This window comes from Caretta caretta, chromosome 3, assembly GCF_965140235.1.
Source record: "Caretta caretta isolate rCarCar2 chromosome 3, rCarCar1.hap1, whole genome shotgun sequence".
Lineage (NCBI taxonomy): Eukaryota > Metazoa > Chordata > Testudines > Cheloniidae > Caretta > Caretta caretta.
In genome coordinates, this window is record NC_134208.1 from 77,765,747 (window position 1) to 77,790,456 (window position 24,710).

Consider the following 24,710-nt stretch of genomic DNA (forward strand, 5'->3'; position numbering starts at 1 on the left):
TATGAAGACAGGATACTGGGCTAGCTGGACCATTCGTCTGACCCATTATGGCCATTCTTATGTTCTTATGATTTGTAGTGGTAGAAACAATAGTGCTGTATTCTAATAACTTGTCTCAAATTATCATCAGGACTTTTAATCACCTAAACAGACTATTTCTGTGAACTGTCTTTGAGTCAGTGGGCTACAATTATTTGGATATTCCAGAAGTAACAGACCCAGACATCAACTGATTGTAACAAAATATGTCTCTGTGATCACTGAGTTTGATTTTAATTGTAACTTGAGGTGTTTTTGACCTTTTAAAGCTCCAATCTGTTTGGGTCCTTAACCTCAGCAATCACCTCCTTTCTTTTGTGCAGTAGTGTTGCTCTAGTATAGGAAACAGCACCCCAGATTTAAACAAGAGAGACTGATGGCAGAACATCTGTAGTGAAGGATCCTTGACTCTGGAATAATTTCCCCTGTTTGTCTGAGGGACCCTGAATTTGTTGAATATTAAGATATGTCTTTGTCAAGTGGGGGTATGCTGGGTTGGGTTTGGTGGCTCTCAAATCCTAGACTGTATGCCTAGGACAAATCCCCCTTGTCCTTGACTAAGAACCAGCCTCCCCTCTCCCCATGGAAAGGCAGAAGTTGGCCCCAGGAATGGACTCTGCTCTCCCCAATAAAGCAATATTTATCTGAACAGTAAGCTCTCAGTGAGTATCAGGAGTGACTGAAATAATACAACATGCCCAGTCCTCAGAGCCTAAATATACAAATTGATGCTCTCTCAACTGATTGAGCTGCAACATCCACTGCCCAGCCTGTTCTGTCCCATACATAGTACAAACCAACCCTTTGCTGTTGTCACTGTATGCTAGAGTGCAATAAGAACTCAGAGTCCCAAGTTCTGATTTCTGCTGCCAGGACTGTCTCCATCATTGCTGGGCTGGACTTCCCAGGTAGCTCTAGCTGCTCCCTGGGTCAGACCACTCTGCCACATATTATGTTTTCATTCTCTCCTCTAGTACAGTGGTTCCCGAACTGGGGTTCGTGAACCCATGGGGGTTCACAAAATGTTACGGGGGTTCTTGGGGAAATATTCCCTAATGCAGACAGAGCTGTCCCTAGGGACCCCGGGCAGCATGGGGCCAGCAGTTGGGAGCCCCTGGACTTCCAAGAGCTAAGCAGATCAAAGCAAGCATATCTATCACACTGAGGAGATTTAAACTTATAAGACTCCTTATAAGAAATAGAAAGGGAGGTGGATATTTTTTGCTGTTTTTAAAATTAAATAGGCAGTTAGTATTGTTTTTAACATTATTATGAAGAACAAGTTTAAGCTTGTTTGCCTGGACTGCTCAAGACCTAAACGCTCATGTAGGAGGAAAGATTTGAGTTGGCTTCTTAAATACCTTCATGCTGTTTCACATCTGATACTCCTTGATGAAACATAGGAGCCTTGTCTTATAACAAGCTTATTCAAAGTGATACAAGCTATGAAAGTGAGATCTTGGAAGAGTGTTGTCATTTTCATAATGTAATAAAAATACTGTAATATAAATAATAATTAATAATAAATAGTGTGTAATAAGCATGTCATGAAACATAATTTATATTTCCAAGATCACTGCTTTTATAATTTATACTCAGGTAAAGGAGAAAATCCCTGGAAATATTCATTTTTAGGAAGGGGTTTGCGAGACTTGACATTTTGGTGAAAGGGGTTCGTAGGTTGTGAAAGTTTGGGAACCAGAGTCTAGTACAAACCAAAACTACAGCAAGTCGCAGAAGCATTCTTGCCAGCTCCACCTCTGTGTCTGCTGATTGGCCCAGAGCCAACCAGGTGGCCTACTGCCAATTCCCTGTCCTTGTCCTGAAGTGACATTCCTCCTCTCTCATGAGAATTAGGCAGTTTGTAGCCAATCTCCTGCTGCTACTCTACCTTCACAATGAGAGGTGGGCCAGCACCAGGAAACTTGGAGATGAATGCCTACCTCATCTTTAACCAATCAGAGTTTTTCTGTGGAGGAAAGGCTCTATACAGCTCTCCAATTGCAAAGCCTGTCCACCTTCCTAAGCTTTTAGTGGGTGAGTCGCAGAAGCATTCTTGTCAGCTCCACCTCTGTGTCTGCTGATTGGCCCAGAGCCAACCAGGTGGCCTACTGCCAATTCCCTGTCCTTGTCCTGAAGTGACATTCCTCCTCTCTCATGAGAATTAGGCAGTTTGTAGCCAATCTCCTGCTGCTACTCTACCTTCACAATGAGAGGTGGGCCAGCACCAGGAAACTTGGAGATGAATGCCTACCTCATCTTTAACCAATCAGAGTTTTTCTGTGGAGGAAAGGCTCTATACAGCTCTCCAATTGCAAAGCCTGTCCACCTTCCTGAGCTTTTAGTGGGTGAGTAGAAGGTCTCAGTTTTAAAGGGTGGGGAGGATTGTAATTAAAATCAGTTTAATTTGAATCTCTATGTATTTTTTTTTCCAAAAAACCTAATTTGTTCATGTATCTAAAGCATGAGATAGTCATATTTTCTCAAATGTGACTATGACTGTGGTAAATAAATATTATCAGGAGTTCTAGTCAGGAAACCATCATTGATATATATCATTTTTGTCAAGTTCACTAATATAGCTATTTGGTAATGAAGAAATGAAGCTTGCCTCTCCTTGTTATTAGGTATGTATCCAGATTCTATTCACTGTGAGTTTTTATTGCTACTGCTGTAAGTAGTTCCTTCCTTTTTCACCATAGATGTGATAGGTATGGCCAATGAGAACTGATCTGGCTCAAATGCATGTTTCCCTTACTTGGCTTATTCAGACTCATTTACTGCTTAGAAAAATACTTAAGTTCAGGAGAAATGCTGAGAACTACCATTCTTTAAAAGTCTGAATATTTTTCCACTAAGCCGGCCCTGACTAGTGAATTTAAACAAATCCCCTTTAATTTGATAAATTGGACACTGTTTTCCCTGAATCAGAAATGTTTTCCCCAGTGTCTGTGTTAAGCAGTGTTGTAGCTGCTTTATTTTTACTTGTGAGATGCTCTTGTTTACTCATAATTGCCTCATTAACAGTGTCTGAGAGACACCAGTATCCAGTCATCTGTACCTCTTGCAGAATTCATCCAAGACATGATTAATTGCCTCTGTGCACTTTTGTTTTTAAGGTCATTCATGTGGCATAGGCATCATCAGATTCCCAGACCTAAGTTAGCACATCTTGATTTTTGGGGAGGAGGGTTAAGCTTTGGCTACTTCTACCATTGCAGCTGTTGTTGTTGTTTTTTCTCTCTCTCTTCATTCCTACAAGCAGTTTTTATTTTTTTTGGTAAAAGAACGAAAGCCACTGAAATCTTTAAAATGCTACAACTCAGTGACTCCCTCTGCAATGGTAGCATCCAATCAATATACTTCGCTCCTGTGGGCTACTGCATTTCCCTCACAGGCACTGAGATGGTGCCATTTCCTTTACCTCACATGCATCACTTGTTGCTGACTCCACAGACCAAACAACCTCAAATGCTTTTGTAGAATCCTGTGTAGACTCTGAAACCAGCTTGCTTTGATTGTTGTTCTCATCAGTACCTCATACTGTACCAGAAAATCTCTCAGCAATTCATTTAGTGAAATAAAATAACTACAATGTTTAGCCAAGCTGCCAAGTTTGGCCATGAACCTAGAAACAGCAGGCATATTCACTATTGACATAAGCAGGAGCAACTCCATTAATTTAACTTGGATGAAATTATTCCTATTTGTGCCAGCAATGCATTTGACCTCATTTTCCCAGTGTTCTGAATACAAAGTGCATAACTTCATGTGCTCCACTATGGCTCTGGATTGTATTTGTAATGAACTTTGGTGATTTAATCAACTTATCAAAAGTTCTATTTCAAGTTTTTCAAGATCCCCAAAATGAAGAAATGGAACCTACCATCCTTCACAGGATGGAATGCTTCTTTCCAACACATCCATTTTCCAAAACACTGTCATGGATGCTTTCTCTACAGCAGTGTTTCCCAAACTTGGGACGCTGCTTGTTCAGGGAAAGCCCCTGGCGGGCTGGGCTGGTTTGTTTACCAGCCGCTTCCGAAGGTTTGGCCAATCGCAGCTCCCACTGTCTGGAAATCATAATGAGTAAATATCTACCCTAAGATACACCTTATGCAATTTGCAGTCTAAGATTCACAAACATAGCTATTAAGTGTCAGTGGAACAGGTTTAACAAGAGAGTTTGAGGGAGTCCCTACATTACAGTATCCCAGAGAGCAATGATTAGAACACTTGCTGAGGCAGTTGGAGATCTCTTCAGATCATTTTGCTTCATCAGGCAGAGGAAGGAATTGAACCCAGGCCTTTCACACCCTAAGGGAGTGATTTAACCACTGGACTAAAAGTTACAAGGAAAAGTATATCACTACTACCACCACTTCCTCTAGCTGGATTTTGAATGGGCCCTAGTACCGTAGGCAAGGGAGACTGTCCCTTGGTTTGAGGATTATGTTGGGGCTTAGGCATCCAGATGTGTAGAGTGAAGCAACAGTGCGCATGCCCAGAGACAGAAACTTAGGCACTCAGGGAACTTGTACAGTGAAAATTTTGGTGCCGAGTAACTTTAGGTACCTACAGGGCCATGCAGCAGCCAAGCAGGGATTTTGTGGATCTCAGTGGTGCCTAAAACTGGGACTTATGTGCCCAAATCTGGGGTTTAGGCACCTAAGTGCCTTTGTGGATTTAGGCCTAAGATGTCCACTCTTTATTGCAATCTGATCTCCTGACATGACCTACCTACCAGCTTGCTGTTTTCCAATCTCTGAGATATATCATGACCTGGGAGCAGGGGGAAGCAGGTCACACTGAGAAAACTGGTTTGGTGAGGAAGGCTTTACTGGTAGCAGAAGGTAGTGTGGGTGCACTACCTGGTCCATCCTCCCAGAAGCCGGAATCTGTTTCTCTTCCCAGACATAAGGCTGCCTCTTAACTCAAATATCCCAGGTGACACACATTTGGAATTGGCATGTTTTCTGCTGGTTAGCTATCCAGCACACTATTTACCCTATTTAAGTCATTAAACTCTATTGTGAATACATTTTTATCAGATGCTTCAAACAAACAAAACACAACTAAATGTATTGAGGTTACTGAACACTTCTTATCTCTCAAAGCAGTAATACTTCAACAAGCTCTAGGTGTTAGGTAAGTACTGCTTGAACCCATCCATGCCAGCTACTACGAGGTAATTAAATGATACAATATGTATACAAGAAAGCTGAGCATCCCTCCTGACTTAACACCAATTTTGAGAGAATGCAGGCAACATTAACAAGAAATCTGGTATCTACAGCCAGACACTCAGATACCACAGAATATGCTCTGAGGAGAAAATCTGGCATACACATCTCAACACATTAAAACTGCCTTCACCAGCCAAAGACACTCAACCAGAGGAACAGATCACATCATGGAGCAGGCCACCCAAATATCCTGCTTCAATATAGAAAAACAAAAACCCTATGACCTCACGCCCCTTGTTGTCTCCTACCACTCCACTCTGGAATCCCTATGGGGTATCATTACACAATTACAACCCGTACTCATCCTGAAATAAATCTTTCCCAAACCCCCTCTTCTGGCCAGCAATCACCCTCCGACCTTGCCAACGTCATTGTTAGAAGCTGGTCCCCACAGACCAGGACCCACAAACTTAAAGTGGCACCAGACCTTGCCATAACAACAGATGCAAAACCTGCACACATATCTACACTGCTACGATGATAAATAGCCCCCACCACACACCTTTCAAGATCCCTGGGTTCTACACATGCCTATCACAACATGTGGTGTGCCTCATCCAGTGCACTAAATGTCCCAGTACCACCTATATGGGTGAAACCAAACAATCACTATGCTCTTGAATGAACTCTCACAGAAAAATGATAAAAGACAGAAACACCATATAACCCAGGGGTGAACACTTTTCACAAAATGATCACTCCATACCTGACCTCTCAGTTCTTGTCCTCAAAGGAAACCTGCATAACACTTTCAAAAGATGGGCCTGGGAGCTTACATTCATAACTCTGCTAGACATCCCCAATCATGGACTTAATAAAGACACTGAATTCATGGCCCATTTCAACAATCTATAACCCACTAACCCTTCTTTGGCCTATGACTGCTGAGGTGTTAATTGCCCACTGCCCTGAATGGTCTCTTTCATGTTAACTCCTTATGCTGTGTTCCATCTTGTAGTTATCTGTGACATTCTGAGTACCTTTCCCAGTCCTGAAGAAGAGCTCTGTGTAAGCTTGAACGCTTGTCTCTTTCACCAGCAGAAGTTGGTCCAATAAAAGATATTACCTCACCCACCTTATCTCTGTAATATCCTGGGACTAACACAGCTACAATAAACACTGCAGGCAACATTCTTTCCGGTTTAATAAGTGTAGTGATTTTTGTGATCTGAATGCCTAAATAAACCTGAGGAAAGCCATTGCTTCTACTATCTGTGCCTTTTCAAGGTGTTTCATCATTATCAACAAAATCAAGTCTCTACAAGTCTTTCTGAAGTTTTCTTGCTCAAATGGTTAATATGATTCATATAACTGAATAGAGCTGGGCAGACTATTTGTAGTGAACAATTCATTCTTTTAATATGACCATATTTCCTGCTTACAAAAAAGAATTCGATTGTTACTAATTTGTTTGCCTTTTGTAAATGTTTGAGTGTTTAATGGAAACAAAATTCAGCCTATGTGTTGCCTTCAAATTGTGTTCATCATATAAAGTCACTATTCATGTCTCTAAGGTACCACAAGTACTCCTTTTCTTTATTCATTATAAGTGCTGTGTGAGTCATCATTTTAATCCTATAATGCATTCTGTGGCTAGATTATGTAACTGTACTAAAGTAGCAGAGTTTGCAATATGGGTGAGGCTTTGTGCTGTGTCTCTTGGAGAAAACTGAAATGTCACCCAGCTGCTTAAGTTACTGCAGCCCAAATTCATTTGCTTCTGTGTTACAGTACCACCCAAAATCACCATAGCAGTTTTCACTATAACCCTTCCCTCAGCACACCCCTGTGCCAGGCCTTGCAGAGGAGGCCTCATAGGCCTTCTGTGGCTATCTTACTCAATTCTTCTGCCAGATAAATTGTCCCCTGGGTGGATACAGGGCTTTCATAGCCCCTTAGGCTACCACAGCATTATAAAGAGGACAGACATTGAGGGAGAACCTCTCTGGACTACAAAACCATTTAAGTATTTATACTCAGTGGAACAGTCTTTAGAGAGTGACTTAGAACTGCACTGGTTATAGCATCCATCTGGAAGACCCTGCGTCCAATCCCCCTGCTCCTATTAGTCTTTATTTATCCACAGTGGAGATGCTTCAATGGGAGACCTGATATCAGAATATTCTATATAGTTTAGTGGTTTGTGCATGCTCCTGAGAGGGGAAAAAAACCCTCTACAAATTCTTTTTTCCTCTACAGCGGAGAGGGGGATTGAATCTGGGTCTCCCACATCCTGAACAAGTGCTCAAATCACAGGGCGACAAATTATAGGGTATACAGTGCCATCACCACTGCTCCTCCATGTGGAGTAAAGCAAGTGCCAAACAGGCCCATAACAAGCATTTTAGGAGCTTAAGCCACTCCCTATTCATTGTGTAGGGAACCAGGTTCAGTTGCCCCCTTTGTGTGCTAAAGTGGAGTGTATAACCCCATCTGAACTAACAAGCTGTTGTATGGACTGGCTCTTTGGAGGCAAGAAACTTAGTGTTACCTCTGTGTGTGCCCAGTAAGAAGGACTGGACTCTGCAGGGGAGATGGTTTTGGGGAGACTTGGAACCAGAAGGGTTGTTGGTGTCACCCTGAAAGGAATAACTGGGCTGAAGCCTGGGTGAAATCATTGTGCTGTGAGCATGCTGCTGGTATCTGGGAGCACAGAGATTCCCAGGATTACAAGGCAGGTGGTAAGAGAACATTTTACCAGTCTGGGTAAATCCCCAAAGTGTCACAGCCTGTTTCTGCAGTCCTTGATAAAGTAAATTGCCCTCTGTTTTAGACAGGAGTTTTTGCTGCGTGTGAAGGGAGGGATAAGGCCTAGAAATGTAGAGTGATATCTTTTTCACAATCAATAACAGATTGTAGACACAAAGAAAGCTCCTTGCATTCCATGGCAATTATGACCTACATTCTTCGTCAAGAACATGGCATTCCATGACACTTCTGATGCTGTGGCAACTTCAGGAAAAAAAAAATTAAAATGAAGGTTTTTATTGAATTAAATATAAATAATAAGTCATTAAATTATGCTTTCGACTATTTAATTTCATAATAAATTGAGTTTACCTCAGTTACCTTCCAGCCTGCTGCTGGCGTCCAACTGCTTGCATTTTTAATACTAGCAATTTGTTTACTTGGGTTTATATCATTTTACAGATTTTCTTTGCCAGGATCAGGACTAGATATGTGTTAGACAGCTATGATTCTCTTTACATTTATAACTTCCCTAAAACAGGGGTTGGGGGACTGTGGTCACAGGCTTCTTGAATTTAAAGGCCAGTTCTGTAAATGGCACTGGATTTCTTATCCCTCCACCAGTATCTCTTTGTTGCTGTGCATCTAACCAGGCGGTCTCGTGAGGGAGTGAAGAATTATTGGCAATATGTTTTAAAATGATAGAAAATATATTTAAAAAGATTCTAAAACAGCTACCTAATAATATCACAATGTTAAGGTCTAATCTTATGGAATCCTCAAAGACTAGAGGGAAGTGGTTAGTGTGTCAATAGAATGTGGGAGATCATACTTTTCCAATGGGATAAAACTTGTACGCCCTATGAGATATAAGCTTGTAAGGCTTCAAGCCTGTCATTAGTATACAGTTAAATATTGCCCAACCTTGGCCGTGGGACATTGTAATTTAGGGAGAAGAATTTTACATGTAGGAAAAAGGCAGGATATATGTCTATGGCGTTTAAAATATGGTGGTTTGAAGGTGCTTAATAATATGATTTATTATTTGTATTACCATAGTGCCTTATAAGCTTGTAATGTTAGAAGTAGTTTGGCTATAGATGAATTGGTGGGTAGAGTGCAAATAAGGAATTCATATAGCTTGATATATGCAATTTATCTTATGGGGGTCACCAACACATCTGTGGTTTAAATATTTAGCACTTGCCTGCATTAGTAAATATCCATTTTCCTGCAAAATTTGATAATCAGTGTTCACTTTGGATTATGATGCTCAGAAATTCTTTCCACACTGCTGATGCATACCACATGTGCCATAGTCCAATGTCACAATCAGGAAAAAGTGCAGTATGTACTCTCTTTCCTCATAGAGTTATCTACTCTTTTCAAGAATTTTCTCTTATTTAATCCTGATTCGAATTTCTATTTGCAATTCATTCAGTAGATGGTCCTGATGTTTCTTACAGTATCTATTTTCACTGCATAAGTACTAAGTATTTATAATTAAGTTTCTGTTGAATTCTTTTGTTTGCAAACTTCTGAGTAGGAAGTTTCTGTTTGTTGGTCCTCTTCTCAGACATATAACCAAGTTGTCTCTCACAACCTATAAACTGAAAAGAATGTCTTTTCTTATGTTCCCTCATAACAGTTTCATGGTGGAGGACCCATCCCATGAAACATTTTAAAGTTTAACTGGAAAAAAACTAAAGTAGTATGTTGATTTTAGTAAGTGTCAAATCAAGATTGACAGATCAGATGAGCTATGCTTGTTCTCATGATGTCAGTCCCATAAATCTATTCCCTTCTGAAACCTGGCCTACCTTTGGCATTGCCATTCTGTCCCTGGATTTCAATCACCACACTTGAGCCCACCTCTTTTGACCCATGAACAGTTATGCCACCTTTGGCTCCTCCCAAATCACCATAACTTTTAATACCAGTCCAAGCCCCAACTTCCTCCCCTCTTGGGCCTTGCCATACCATGTCTGGCCTCTGCTTACACGCCCATGACCAGCTGAAAGGCTCTTCCTACCTAGGAGGAAAACCTGTTGCATTTGGTGTATGGTCAGGAAACCCTAAATCAATGGCGGATAATTAGTACCACCCTTAGAAACTATAAAGGACCACAAGAAATGATAAAATGTAAAAAGAGAGAGGTGTTTAAAATATTTGCAATGTTTATCTTTTAAGTAAATAGGTAAATAAAGTTAGGTCTGAGAGGAAGGATCCACACCATTTCAGGGCATCTGCATTCTGCCTTGCAGCTTCTTGGAGGTGGGATCAGGATTACTTCAAGATCAGTGGCATTGGATGATGTGGAGAGTCCCAGCAGAATAAATATGAATAATTCTTCTTCAAGTGATTGCTCATATCCAGTCCAAGAAGGTGTGCATGCACCATGTGCACAGTCATTGGAAAGTTTTCCCCCTAGCAGCACCTGTCAGGTCGGCTGTGGAGCCCCCTGGAGTGGCACCTTCATGGCACTCAATATATGACCCTGCCAACCTGTCGCCTCCTCAGTTCCTTCTTACTAACAGTGATGGTTATTGGAACTGTGGTGTCTTGCTCTGCAAGCTCTCCACGTTTCCCTAGCTTCTATTCAGACTGTTTGTACAAACTGGTTAGTTCTTTGTTATTGTTGTTCTAGTTCAGGGGTGGCCAACCTGTGGCTCCGGAGCCACATGTGGCTCTTCAGAAGTTAATATGCAGCTCCTTTTATAGGCACCGACTCTGGGGCTGGAGTTACAGGTGCCAACTTTCCAGTGTGCAGGGGGGTGCTCACTGCTCAACCCCTGGCTCTGCCACAGGCCCTGCTACCACTCCATCCCTTCCCATCCCCTCCCCTGAGTTTGCTGTGCCCTTGCTTCCCCTCCTCCCCGAGCCTCCTGCATGCCATGAAACAGCTGATGGGGAGATGGGGGAAGGAGAGGAAGGCACTGATTGGAGGGGCTGCCGGTGGGTGGGAGGTGCTGGGAACGGTGGGGGCGGGGAACTGATGGGGGGTGCTGACGTATTACTGTGGCTCTTTGGCAATGTACATTGATAAATTCTGGCTCCTTCTCAGGCTCAGGTTGGCCACCCCTATTCTAGTTAGTAGTTAATTAGCTGTTGGGTTGGGGGGGTTTACCCTCCACCCCGACTGCGTTCTACTTGGTGGACTTACGTGCCTTAGTCCCAGGGGTTCAAGCCCTGCAACAAGCCCATGCCAACAGGCGACCCCCACGACACTTGTTTAAAGTGTCTGGGGGAAGCACGCCAAGTGGACAAGTGCAGGATTTGTAAAGGGTTTTGCCCCAGAAAAAAAAAGGAGCAAGACTTTCACCTCAAGCAGCTCCTTATGGAGGCGGGACTTAGACCACAACCTACATCGGCACGGCAAGACACGACACGGAGCTCATCAGTGTGCAGCACCCCAGCGGCAGTGGTAGAAGTGGCACTGAGAAAGAACTCTGGGAGAGACCCGTGACACTGCGGCTCCCTGGTGCCGAAACCAGCGGGCTCAACCCGGCACCAGTCCCATTCCCTGCACAGAAGCGGCAACAGAAGCAAGGGAGGAGTGGATCTCTGACTCAGAGACCCACCCTTTTGGAGCCGGCCAATGGGGCACATCCCAGAGAGGAGCACCCAGGGCCTAAGACTTTGGAGCTAGTACCATTGACTTCGGCCCTGCAAGGGGGACTGTTGAGTCCAGTGCTGTTGGACTCCCCGAGCCAGGTCACTGAGGAGGTGAAATTGCCATCCGCCCCAGACACCTTTGAGACTGCAAGGGACCTCATCGCCATGACGGCACCACGGTCCCCAGTCCTTCGAGCCAAGCCTCCAGTACCACAACGTGTGGCACAATCTCAAGGCAAACTGGCTATGTGCCGTCCCTCACGCTGCCTGTGGAATCACGGCGCCGCTCATAGTCCTGGTGCCACTCGGAGTCCAGGTGCTGCTCGCAATCGCAGCACCAGTTGGACTTGCGCCAGTGCTCCTGATTGCGATGCTGATCCTCATGCCAATCCCAGTCGTGCAGCAAGTCCCGCTCTCAGCACCAGTCATCCCGGCACTGGTCAGCGTCCCCGCACAAATCCCGATCTTGGTACTGCTCCAGATCGTGGCACCTCTCCCAGCCTTACAGCGCCACTCCCCAGCATCGTGATACCATTCCTCGCAGTGCCGCTCCCCAGTTCAGCTGCATTTAGTTCCACCCTGGCCATCACGGTCCCTGTCTTCAGTGGCAGGGACCGGCGCAGCGGCCATTTTGGACTCCATGGGTCTACCAGCAGGCCCATGAGCTGGTGCCAACAGAGTTCAGGGAGGAGTTTGGAACGATAGTGGAGGAGGACAAGGCAGTGGCATGGACCTCTTTACAGGCCTCACTGGATGCTGCGGACTCAGCGGTGTGCACCTTGTCCTCCGGTATTACCATGAGGCGTAGCTCATGGCTGCAGGTCTCAGGACTCCTGCCCAAGGTTCAACAGACCCAGCAGCACTTGCCTTTTGATGGGGCAGGTCTGTTTGCGGAGCAGACTAACTCTGGGCTGCATAGCCTAAAGGACTCCAGGGCTACCATGAAATCCTTGGGTATGCCCACCCCGGCAACCCAATGTAAATATTCAAGCCCTAGCAGCAGCAGCAGTGTTCCTATCCTCCCTAGCCAGGGCAGGACTTTTATAGGAGAAGGGGCAGGAATGGCAGTCAAAAGCCTTCAACCCCCCCGCCCAAAATCATCGTCGGGTTCAAAGCAGACCTTTTGAAGATGCACCCGAGGATGGCACACCAGCCTCAATTCCAGCTCTTTTCCCATCTTTCTTGAATCGTCTGTCCCACTTCTACCTCTGGGTTCTCCATATGGTGGAAGTGGGATATTCTCTTCAATTCTGCTCGTACCCTCCCTCCCACCCCCCTTCCCCGTCCCTCTTCAGGGAACCTTCTCATGAGCAACTCCTCATCCAGGAGGTGTGGGTGCTTCTCGCCATGGGAGCAGTGGAGGAGGTTCCTCAGGAGCTCAGGGGCAAGGGATTCTATTCCCAATACTTCCTAATCCCCAAAGCCAAGGGGTGTCTTAGACCTATTCTGGATCTGTAAGGACTCAACAAATTCATGGTAAAGTTGAGCTTATGCATGGTCTCCCTGGGAACCATTATTCTCTCTCTGGATCTGGGAGACTGGTGTGCCGTGCCATGAAAGATGTGTACTTCCATATAGCTATTTGGCCTGCACAAAGGCAATTCCTAAGCTTCATGGTTGATTACAAACAGTATCAATTCATGGTCCTTCCATTCAGCCTCTCACCAGCCCCCTGAATGTCACCAAGTACATGTCGGTCATGGCAGCTTTTCTCTGTTGGAGGCAGGTGCAGGTATACCCCAACCTCGATGACTGGCTGCTCAGGGGCTGCACCAGGGGGCAGGTGGAGTCTGAAGTACGATTGGTTAGATCCACATTCAAGAGACTGGGTCTCCTCCTCAATACCTGACTACTACAGCAAGGGGATGCCTCATGGCAGCCTGCACTTATGTGACCCAGCATGCCAAACTGAGGCTCAGGCCTCTAGAGGTGTGGCTCGCTTCAGCCTATTACCTGGGGTGCAACAGCCTAAATTCAGTGGTCATGGTGCAAGGGCAGGTGCCCGAGTCCCTTCAATGGTGGCTCGACTCTCGCACAGTGTGCGAAGGAGTCCCCTTCAACAACCCCCAGCCCTCCTTGTCCCTTGTAATGGGACACGTCAGCTCTGGGGTGAAGTGCGCATTTGGGAGACCTCCAAATGCAGGGCCTCTGGTCACAGGATGAGCTCTACCTCCATATCAATATCAAGGAGCAGAGGGCAGTGTGACTAGCATGCCAGACCTTTCAGGCCTGACTATAAGGTCAGTGCGTAGCAGTTCTGATGGACACCACCACTGCCATGTTTTACATCAACAAGCAGGGTGGAGCCTGCTTCCCCTATGTCGGGAAGCCGTCCTGCTGTGGGAGTTCTGCATAGCCCACTCCATTCACCTGGAAGCATCCGATCTACCAGGAGTTCAGAACACACTAGTGGACCACCTCAGCAGGTCCTTCCGCAATCACAAGTTGTCCATCTGGCCGGATGTCATACATTCCATCTTCCAGAGGTGGGGGTTTCCCCTGGTTGATCTCTTCACCACCCGGAGCAACAGAAAGTGCCCAATGTTCTGCTCCTTCCAGAGATACAGTCCAGGCTCGATCACAGATGCATTCCTGCTTCCCTGGGGAGGCCACCTGCTCTATGCCTTTTCCTCGTTCCCTCCCATGTACCAGGTCCTACTCAAGGTCCGCAGGGATGGGGCAGAGACAATTCTGGTAGCACCAGCATGGCCTTGACAACATTGGTACACCACACTCCTGGAACTGTCAGTGGATGTCCTGGTCACGTTGCCTCTTCTCCCTGACCTGATCACTCAGGACCATGGTCATCTTCATCACCCTGACCTGCAATCCCTCCCCATCACATCTTGGAAACCTCATGGCTGAACCCTATGGAGCTTCTGTGCTCAGAACAAGTAAGGGAGGTCCTACTTGGCAGCAGGAAGCCCTCTACTAGAGCCATATATATGGCAAAGATTTACTTGTTGGTATGACCAGTGTCATACACCCCCTCTCCAGGCACCTGTACCTCTCATCTTAGAGTACCTTCTGCACCTGAAACAGGAAGGCCTGGCAGCATCCTCCATAAAGGTAGACCTCGCTGCTATCTTGGCTTTCCACCCAGGAGCATCTGGATGCTCTGTCTTCATCAACCCTATGGTTGGTCAGTTCCTCAAGGGTCTGGAATGCCTACATCCCCAGATCAGACAGCCTGTCTCTGCGTGGAACCTTAACGGGTCCTCTCCAGGCTAATGGGGCCCACATTTGAACTGCTGGCGACTTGCTCCCTTCTCTATCTGTTGTGGAAGGTAGCCTTTCTGGTCGCCATTACATCAGCAAGGAGGGTGTCTGAGTTAAAGGCCCTCACCTCTGACCCACCTTACATGGTTTTCCACAGGGATAAGGTGCAACTCATACCTCCCCTGGCCTTTCTTCCTAAAGTCATGTCACACTTCCACACTAGTTAGGACATTTTCCTGCCTGTTTTTTATCCTAAGCCTCATGCCAGTAGCCATGAGCAGAGGCTGCGCTCCCTGGATGTTCAGCAAGCACTAGCCTTTTACTTAGAGTGCACTAAGCCATTCTGGAAGTCGAACCAGACTGGTGGCATAGCGGTGGCAGACTGGATGAAAAGGACTCCCAGTCTCATCTCAAAGACTATCTTGCTGGATCACGTCATGCATCCGCACATGCTATGAGCTGCCCAAAATACCGGCCCTGGCTCTTACAGCACACTCCATGAGGGCTCAGGCTTCATCGGCGGCTTTCCTGGCCCAGATCCCGATACAAGAAATCTGCAGGGCAGCAACTTGGTCCTCGGTACATACGTTCACCTCTAATTATGCCATCATCCAGCATGCCAGAGATGATGCAGCTTTCGGCAGAGCAGTGCTCCAATCAGCAATTCCATAACTCTGACTCCACTGCCTAGGTAAGCCTTGAGAGTCACCTAATTGGAATCAATATTAGCAATCACTTGAAGAAGAAAAAACGGTTACTCACCTTCTCGTAAGTGTTGTTCTTTGAGAAGTTTTGCTCATATCCATTCCAAACTAATTATCCATTCTAATTGAATAGTTATGAACAATACCTCCCAAAGAACGATAGTTACAAGAAGGCGAGTAACCGTTTTTTCCCCTTGTTTCTGGGCAGAAGGAGGGCGTCTACCAGAGCAAAAAGTGCTGCTTCTGTACGGTGACCTGGTCTGAAGTCTGGCTGATAGTGATCCAGAATACTGGCAGTTGACAAATGGCACTGCTTTCTACTAGTTTCTTGATTTGCTTGCTTACAAAAGATGAGACTCTAGCAGTGGCTCATGAAATCTCTAGTATCAAGAGAAAATGTATTTTGTACTAATCAGACAATTGCATGTTTTAGGATACATGATCAATTTCGTTAGTCAAAGGAGGTGTGGCGGGGCGGGACTCATCCCTGTGGCACCTCCTGCTGGTCCTCCAGGGAATTAGTGTTTCCAGCCTTCGGAGCTCCCTCTGCAGGCCGGTGTCCCACTTGCTGTGGGTCCCAAGTCCCTCCCGGACCCCGGTGCCCCTTTCATGCCGGGGTGCTGCTCCCTGGCAGTACCGTCACAGATCTGGGTCTCCCCCCCCAGAAATCCCCACCCGCTATCCCTACCTCGCCTCAGTCTTTGGCTACTGCCATTCACCAGCTCCCTGGGGTGGACTGCAGTATAATTGCTACTCATCATCAGCACGGAGCGTCTGGACCTGCTGCTTCTGCCTACCCTTGAGCTGCCCTCTGCAACCCCAGTACCCTTTTCCTAGGCCTTCTACAAGGCCTGCAGCCTGCGATTTTCTCAGGCTGGAGCTCCCCAGCTTATCTGGCCTTGCCCCAGCCCTGCTCCACTGAGAGATACCCTATTCAGCTCCCAGCAGTCAAGCCCCTCCCTCTCAACATTGAGAGAGAGAGACTGTGTCCTCCTGGCCCACTGCCCTCTTATAAAGGCCAGCTGGGCCCTGATTGGGGTGTGGCTGCAGCTGTGGCTGTTTCTCCAATCAGCCGAGGCTTGTTGCTTTCCCTAGCAGCAGCCCTCTCCCAGGGCTGATTTCAAGCCCTTAAGGGCAGGAGCAGGTGACCACCCCGCTACAGGAGGTATTGATAATTCAGTTAGTAGGAGTCTTAGATGTTCTCTGTTCTCATTCTGGAAGTGCAGGGATAATCAGAGACACAAAAGAATCCTTCTTACTGTTGGTGTTTTCATGACTCTTAATGTGAATGGGCTGAATTATTGGAAGGAAGGCACCATTTCTCATCATGTGCTCAGCTTGCTGTTCCTGTTGGTTCATGTGGCCACTCTAGATGTGGGATGCACTATTAATTTGGATCTTTTAATCTATGAGTGAGATTTATCAGTGATGTGACCATTCATAATTTAAAAGTGCATATATTTTCCCTCAGTTCTGTTCACATTTGCAGTCTTTATTGGTTTTAGATATAGAAAATACCTAGCCATATTTTTGACATTTTTAGAAAGGGATACAAATAATTAATCCCCATAACTGGTGGTAATAACATAGTGAAAATATGTTGATAACGTTACCATTAAAGTGTCCAGTGAGGGTGCAGTTTTGCTGTTTTTCCTTTAGTACAACCCCTCTATTGCTTAAAGCTTAGCTGTACCCTTGTTACTCCTGGGGGAATTCTGCAGCACTGTGCATGGGCAGAATTTATGTCCCCCGCAGATTTCTTTGCATCCCCCCAGAAAAATGACTTTCTGACGGGGGAGCAAAGGGAAGCCACAAAAGCAGTCATGTGACCCTCCCCAGCAGTATGTTTCAGGTGCCCAGAGCAGCCAGCAGAGAGGTAAATCACTGTAGGGCAGGGTTGGGAAAGACGAAGACCTGGCTGGTGGCTCCTACCCTGCGCCAGGCTCAGTTGCTAGTTCCGGCTGGGGAGGATGGGATTTCCTCTTCTCCTGCACGACATCCAGGGCTAGGTCAGATCCACCCCTAGATTTCTCCCCCAGCTACAGGAAGCTCTGCAAACTCTCCCACCCGTGCTTCCTGCACCCATCGCTCCTCAGCTGCAGCCGGAGGGATCCCTGTACAGAGAGCTGCTCCCCCAACCCTCATGCATTCAGACTCCCTCATATCCAGACTCTCCCACCAAGCCCCACCTCCCCGCACTTAGAACCCCCCACCCCGATAAGCCTCACTTCCCCTGCACCTGGACCACCCTGACAAGCCACCTGCACCCGGTTCTCCACCCCACTGAGCCCCAACTAGCTGCACCTGGATCCCCACCCAACTACACACCACTCCTCCAGCATCTGGACCCCCCACTGGGCCACTGCACACCCAGACCCCTTCCTGCTGAGTCCCAATCACCTTCACCTGGACCTCCCTGCAGAGTTCCATTATTGTTGCAACCAGAACACTACACCCCCCCCAGCCCAACAAGCCCCTGTAAATAGAGATCCCCTGGCACCTAGATCCTTCACTGCGCTGCCCGCACTCAGATCGCCCCACACAGAACCCTCTCAACCCACACCTGGATCCCCCCACACAAAGCCCCTCCACACTTGGATCCTGCCTTGCTGAGCTTGCCTGCTCACAGCCTGTGCACCAGGCACAGAGGAGCAGAGCCCTGGGGTGTTTCTGGGGGAGGCCTGGTCTGCTGTGTCAGGGTTGGGTGCAGCTTCACTGCTGAGTCCATGTTTGTGTCCTGGGGTGGAGGAACAGCACAGTGATCTCCCACTTCTGTGCAGCCAGTGGCTTTTGCTCCCCATTGCTGTGCTGGAGACTCCACATTGATTTGACAAATAAAATTTGCAGAATCTTAAAATATTGTGTACAGAATTTTTTTTTTGGTGCAGAATATCCTCAGCCTTTTTCTGAATGTCATATGCTAGTGTTTTGCTGGGAAGCTGATTTGTATCATGGTAATATTATACAGCTTGATTGGTAATAGTTACTGACCCCAAATTATGACTGGTACTAACAAGGAATTTGTCTACACAATTTGTAGTTACCATGTAACTTCCATAAGCAGTACAAATAATTTCTTTACCAATTTGTTGTTTCCTTGCCTTCTTACTGTTTGCTGCAATTAGTTGGTTAATTTTTACTTGTGTTTGGTTAAACAGTTTAGCAATGTCATGCACATTATAAATGATGTACTGTTTCTTCAGTAGCTGGCCCTTAACACCATAAATTACAAGTTCAGAGATAGATTTGGCTGCCTGGTGGTCAAAATAGTTAATGACAGGTTTCAGAGGAACAGCCGTGTTAGTCTGTATTCACAAAAAGAAAAGGAGTACTTGTGGCACCTTAGAGACTAACCAATTTATTTGAGCATGAGCTTTCGTGAGCTACAGCTCACTTCATCAGATGAGCTGTAGCTCACGAAAGCTCATGCTCAAATAAATTGGTTAGTCTCTAAGGTGCCACAAGTACACCTTTTCTTTTTGAAAATAGTTAATGTTTTGTTTATATATATAATTTTTCATAGTACTCTCATTCCAAATAGGTCTGTGGGAAGCAGCAGCCAGCACATCCCTCAGCCCGTGCTGCTTCCCACAGCCCCCATTGGCCTGGAGTGGCAAACCGCAGCCAGTGGGAGCTGCGATCAGCTGAACCTGCGGACGCAGCAGGTAAACAAACTGGCTTGGCCCGCCAGGGGCCTTACCCTGGCGGATTGCATGCTAAAGTTGCTGATCCCTGCTCTATAGAGTTAATTAATCTTAAAAGTACAGGCAGCAGCAGCAAGGTTAGCAAACTGAGAGAGGATGTAAAGGAAAACTTAACTAGTACATAAAAATATTTGAGAACGGTTATATTATTAGGTCAGATCAAAGAGTGGGGCTCCGTGGGTTAAAACGGTTGGGAACCCATACTCCTGGTTTTTATCCTGGCTCTGAGAGGAGAGTGGGGGTTGTTACCTGCTCTTGCTAAACCTGAATTTGTTCCCCCAGTATCTGTTGTTTTTCTCTGCATGCCAAATGGGTTGCAGGAGTGCCTTTGCCTGCTGCAGTTAACTGATTCTGGGCAACTCCATATGTTATTGCATCGATTCCAGGTGTTACCCACTCACTCTAAATTTTTAACTTTGAAATTCTTTTTATCCACTCCCCTGCAATCAAGTCACAGCTCCTCTTTCTTAACGTAGTCTGCGAACTGTTCCATTTTTATCTTCATCTGATTTACCAATCCAGTGAAAGTATTGTTTGCTACTTCTCCATCCTTTACACTGATTTCTCCTGTACTGACAATCCAGGTCTCGGTTTAGGTTTTACCAGAACCTGATTCTTATCGTACACTGATGGTTGCAATACAGTCGCCCTTGCCCTTGGCTGTTAGGTAGCTGGTCTGAGTCATTCCACGTGTCCCCATTGCAACACCCATTCCAATCATCCAATGTTCCATTTTTCAATTTTGTTAGGGCCACTTTTTTCCATTTCTGTCCCCATTCTTCAGGCACTATATAAGTACTTGAAGTCTGTTGTTGCCCAACAAGATTTATAATGGAGGACAGCACATCTCTTGTTTGAGATTCTCTACCGCTGTTTCCAATTTTCTATTCTGTTCCTGTGCTTTCTAGTACTCTGTTGCTTCTGTTGTTTCTTCTGACATTTTCTTTGTTTCTGTTACTTGCCCCACCAATTTTGTGACATGTCTTAACCATTTAACAGTCATGGCCATAGTTTGTAATATTGTATATTTATTACCCTTATTATTTTTCAAGGCTACAGTCTTGTCTCTAGCCGTACAAATTCCATTCCATATTTCTTCCCCACTTTGTTTTTAAAACTCATATAGACTGCTTTATTTCATTACTCAGTGTGTCCAAACTTTATTAAAATCTGGGGATTTGAAGGGAGGGGATAAGGGGGTTCCCTATCTTGTAGTTTTCTGCCATGTTAGATCATGATTCCTACAGTGGATAATTCATCACTTACCAAATCAGTGGTTGGGATCACCAGTGTTCTCAGTTGGTGTGCATGTGGGACCTCTCCATGTGCCATCCCAGCTCTGTGCAGATAGCTGGCTCATCAGACCTTGATATTATTACTTAGAAAGACTACAGACTCAGTTTGGTGGGGAAGGCGCTCGACCAGGTTTATAGTCTTCAAGACATAGTCTAGCTTTCCAGATCAATGTTCTACAGGTACACTAACACATGAGTGTCCAGTGGCAAGCACTCATTTCAGTCAGCAGCAGGACATTCTTTTGCCCCTTAGGCTGGACAGAGACCCCTATATCCTATACCATCTCTTTTATACAGTGATACAAATAAGTTACAGATTACATCTTCGCATGGATAGTAACCAATCCTACACCTTGTACCTGTTTACTTGAACAAAACATCTTCAACAAAACATCTCCATCCTTTGGCCTTATTCCACGCCCCATGCTTCAATTTCTTGCTTCTTTCTACAATGACCATTAGCAGAAACATCTCTCTGGCATACATTGTCAGATCTCCTCCTCGGGACTAGAAAGCCATCTCTCTTTTCCCTCTCTGGTACCTTGAAAACCATTATGATCTCAAATGATGGCTAGCCTTTAAAGAAGAAATTGAAAACTGGTAACATAGCCCCCAGAAAGAACTAACCCCCCAAGACACTATGAACACAACTTTTTAAAAAACATTACTACATGTATCTTACTGTAGTGAGGGGGAGTGGCCTCCACCCAGACTTGAGAGCAAGGGACTACTACCTTTCTACCAAACCCGCTCCACCCCCCTCATTGGAAGTACTGGGGTGGGGTAGGAAGTATAAAGGGAGGGCCCTACAGCTCATTTGAACCTGCACCAAGGAGTCAAGCCTGTTGAAGGACTGTGGACCACCAACCGAGCAGACCAGCGCCCTACAGAACGAAGAGAAAGAAGGCTCTGAGTAGTGGCTGAAGTGGCCAATGCCTGACTGCGAGGCAGAGAGATAGAGCCCCAGCTTGATGGCAACACCAACTAAGTGGGGTAGGAAATAGCCTGGGGGAAGCAGACTTTGGACTGGCTGTGGTGATGGGAAGCGAGGCAGTGTGTAATAGGGCCCTGGGCTGGGACCCAGTGGAGTAGGGTGGGCCTGGGTCCCTCTACCCTCTTTGCTGCCACCCTGCACCTGGGGATTGGTGGCACACTCACCCTTGGCCTGAAGGCCTGTGCCTTGATTGTTGGTTGTGCCAGCCAGGAGGCTGTGGGCTTTAAACTGTTGATTGAGGTCTGCTCCATTCAGGAAGCTGCAAGCTATAGACTGCTTGTTGCTTGGCCCCGGACAGTGATGTCCAAGCCCAACTACTGTGGCAGTGAGGCAGAGTGACCTCCCTCCTCACTTGAGACTGAGGGACCACTACATTACCATTATTAGCCTGGACTCCTTCTCTGGGGGCTGCAAAAGCTGTCTAAGAAGCAAGGATAATCTAACAGTCACATTCCTGAAATCATAGAATCATAAAATATCAGGATTGGAAGAGATCTCAGGAGGTCATCTAGTCCAACCCCCTGCTCAAAGCAGGACCAATCCCCAACTAAATCATCCCAGCCAGGGCTTTGTCAAGCCTGACCTTAAAAACCTCCAAGGAAGGAGATTCCACGACCTCCCTAGGTAACCCATTCCAGTGTTTCACCACCCTCCGAGTGAAAACGTTTTTCCTAATATCCAACCTAAACCTCCCCCACTGCAACTTGAGACCATTACTCCTTATTCTGTCATCTGGTACCACTGAGAACAGTCTAGAGCCATCCTCTTTGGAATTCCCTTTCAGGTAGTTGAAAGCAGCTATCAAATCCCCCCCTCATTCTTCTCTTCTGCAGACTAAACAATCCCAGTTCCCTCAGCCTCGCTTCATAAATCATGTGCTCCAGACCCCTAATCATATTTGTTGCCCTCCGCTGGACGTTTTCCAATTTTTCCAAATCCTTGTAGTGTGGGGCCCAAAACTGGACACAGTACTCCAGATGAGGCCTCACCAATGTTGAATAGAGGGGAACGATCACGTCCCTTGATCTTCTGATAATGCTCCTGCTTATACAGCCCAAAATGCCATTGGCCTTCTTGGCAACAAGGGCACACTGTTGACTCATATCTAGCTTCTCATCCACTGTAACCCCTAGGTCCTTTTCTGCAGAACTGCTGCCGAGCCACTCGGTCCCTAGTCTGTAGCGGTGCATGGGATTCTTCCGTCCTAAGTGCAGGACTCTGCACTTGTCCTTGTTGAACCTCATCACATTTCTTTTGGCCCAATCCTCCAATTTGTCTAGGGCCCTCTGTAACCTATCCCTACCCTCCAGCGTAACTACCACTCCTCCCAGTTTAGTGTCATCTGCAAACTTGCTGCGGTTTAGTGTCATCTGCAAACATGCCATCCTCCAGATCATTTATGAAGATATTGAACAAAACCAGCCCCAGGACCGACCCTTGGGGCACTCTGCTTGATACCGTTTGCCAACTAGACATGGATCCATTGATCCCTATGTGTTGAGCCCGACGATCTAGCCAGCTTTTTATCCACCTTATAGTCCATTCATCCAGCTCATACTTCTTTAACTTGCTGGCAAGAATACTGTGGGAGACCATATCAAAAGATTTGCTAAGGCAAGGAATAACATGTCCACTGCTTTCCCCGCATCCACAGAGTCAGTTATCTTGTCATAGAAGGCAATTAGTGAATCCCTTGGTGAATCCATGCTGACTGTTCCTGATCACTTTCCTCTCCTCTAAGTGCTTCAGAATTAATTCCTTGAGGACCTGCTCCATGATTTTTCCAGGGACTGAGATGAGGCTGACTGGCCTGTAGTTCCCCAGATCCTCCTTCTTCTCTAAAAAGTATCAATATTGTTGCCTTCTACAGCAAATTATGTTATGTGTGGAGATTTCTTAGCATCTTCCAAAGGAAAAAAAATATATAATGCTACCCTTGTCTTTGAATTGGCAGGACCTTCAGTTCCTGAGAGGTGAATGAGTCTGCTGGGAGGGCAGGAGCATCACCACAGCAGAGGTAGATGGAGAGAGACTCTGGAAGACCTGCTCATTGGCATGGACAGGAGGAACCAGGAACGATTGCAGTTCCTCAGGCATGGGAGGATTGGGCTCTTCAACAGGAAGAAGCACTGATGAATCAGTTTCTAGAGCAGGGTACATGCCACAAGGAATGGGAGCTTGCCCAAAGGACATGGGAGCGTGACCGAATAGAGTGACACAATTGGTGGGCTGAATGAGTTCAGGGCCTGCCTGCTGCTGTGGCCACTGCTCCTCTTCCAAAGTGGCACCACCTCCTCCTCTGGCTGCCACCCAAGATGTTGCTGAGGCCGAGGACCCAATCCCTCTGCTCCACTGAGTGACTGGGAGGAGCTGGCAGGACTCCCGGGATAATACTCTCCAGTGGGACCCCCTGAGCATATAGGAGGGGAACAATGAGCCTGGAGCAATCTCTGAAGCCCAACCAATGTGTGGTCTCTAAACCCCATTCAGGACAAGTCTTGGGTTGTCCCCAAACAATTTTCTGCAGTCTTTCCTGCCCCAGGCAGAATGGAAGGGCAAGGTGATGAGTTCAGAGATGTTAGCATTTGGGTGTCCTTTGTGGACATAGACCTGTTGTCTTTCATTTACAGTTCCTTATAAAAAAAGTTTCAATTTTATGGTCCATGTACCACTTTTAATAAATGTTATTCATTCCTTGACTTGTGTGTGGATTCTTCTTGAGTATGATGAACATGAAATATTTTCCAGTTTGGGATTGGGCCCAATGATTCAAAGCACATGTCTTTGAATAGTATAACACTCTGGTGCCAGCATATTGCAAATATTTTTCTGTCCCTCCTACATCCATTTCTCCCCCTGCCTCCCTTAGGTCCATAAATATCCAAATTCCAAAAAATACACCAGAGGGATGGGGAAAGTATATTGTTATGTGCTTAGAAAGAACTGGTAGCTTTAAAAGCAGCGGAAGTCTCAGTACAGAAAACGGGGACATAAACATCTTTATGGCTTGGTTCATGTATGGAACAAGGAAATACAATTAAAGTAACATCAAAAACATCCGCCACTGAACAATGATTAAATGGTCCCTCCTCCCTCACCTCCAGCCAACCTTGACCATTTTCAGCCTTGGGTGTCATGATGCTTAACATCTGCAAAGTCCACTTATGACCCCGATAGTGAGTGGTGAAGAGAAAGAATATATGAAC

The 24,710-nt window shown here is 46.1% G+C and overlaps 1 long non-coding RNA gene across 1 annotated transcript; it reads left to right on the plus strand.

Annotated features, from left to right (window-relative positions):
- The first annotated feature begins 2,313 nt into the window (after window positions 1-2,313).
- Window positions 2,314-24,203, plus strand: LOC142071407 (uncharacterized). Its single transcript, XR_012667439.1, has 2 exons — window positions 2,314-2,387; window positions 23,459-24,203. It is a non-coding gene; the product is annotated as an uncharacterized LOC142071407 (long non-coding RNA).
- Window positions 24,204-24,710: the final 507 nt, after the last annotated feature.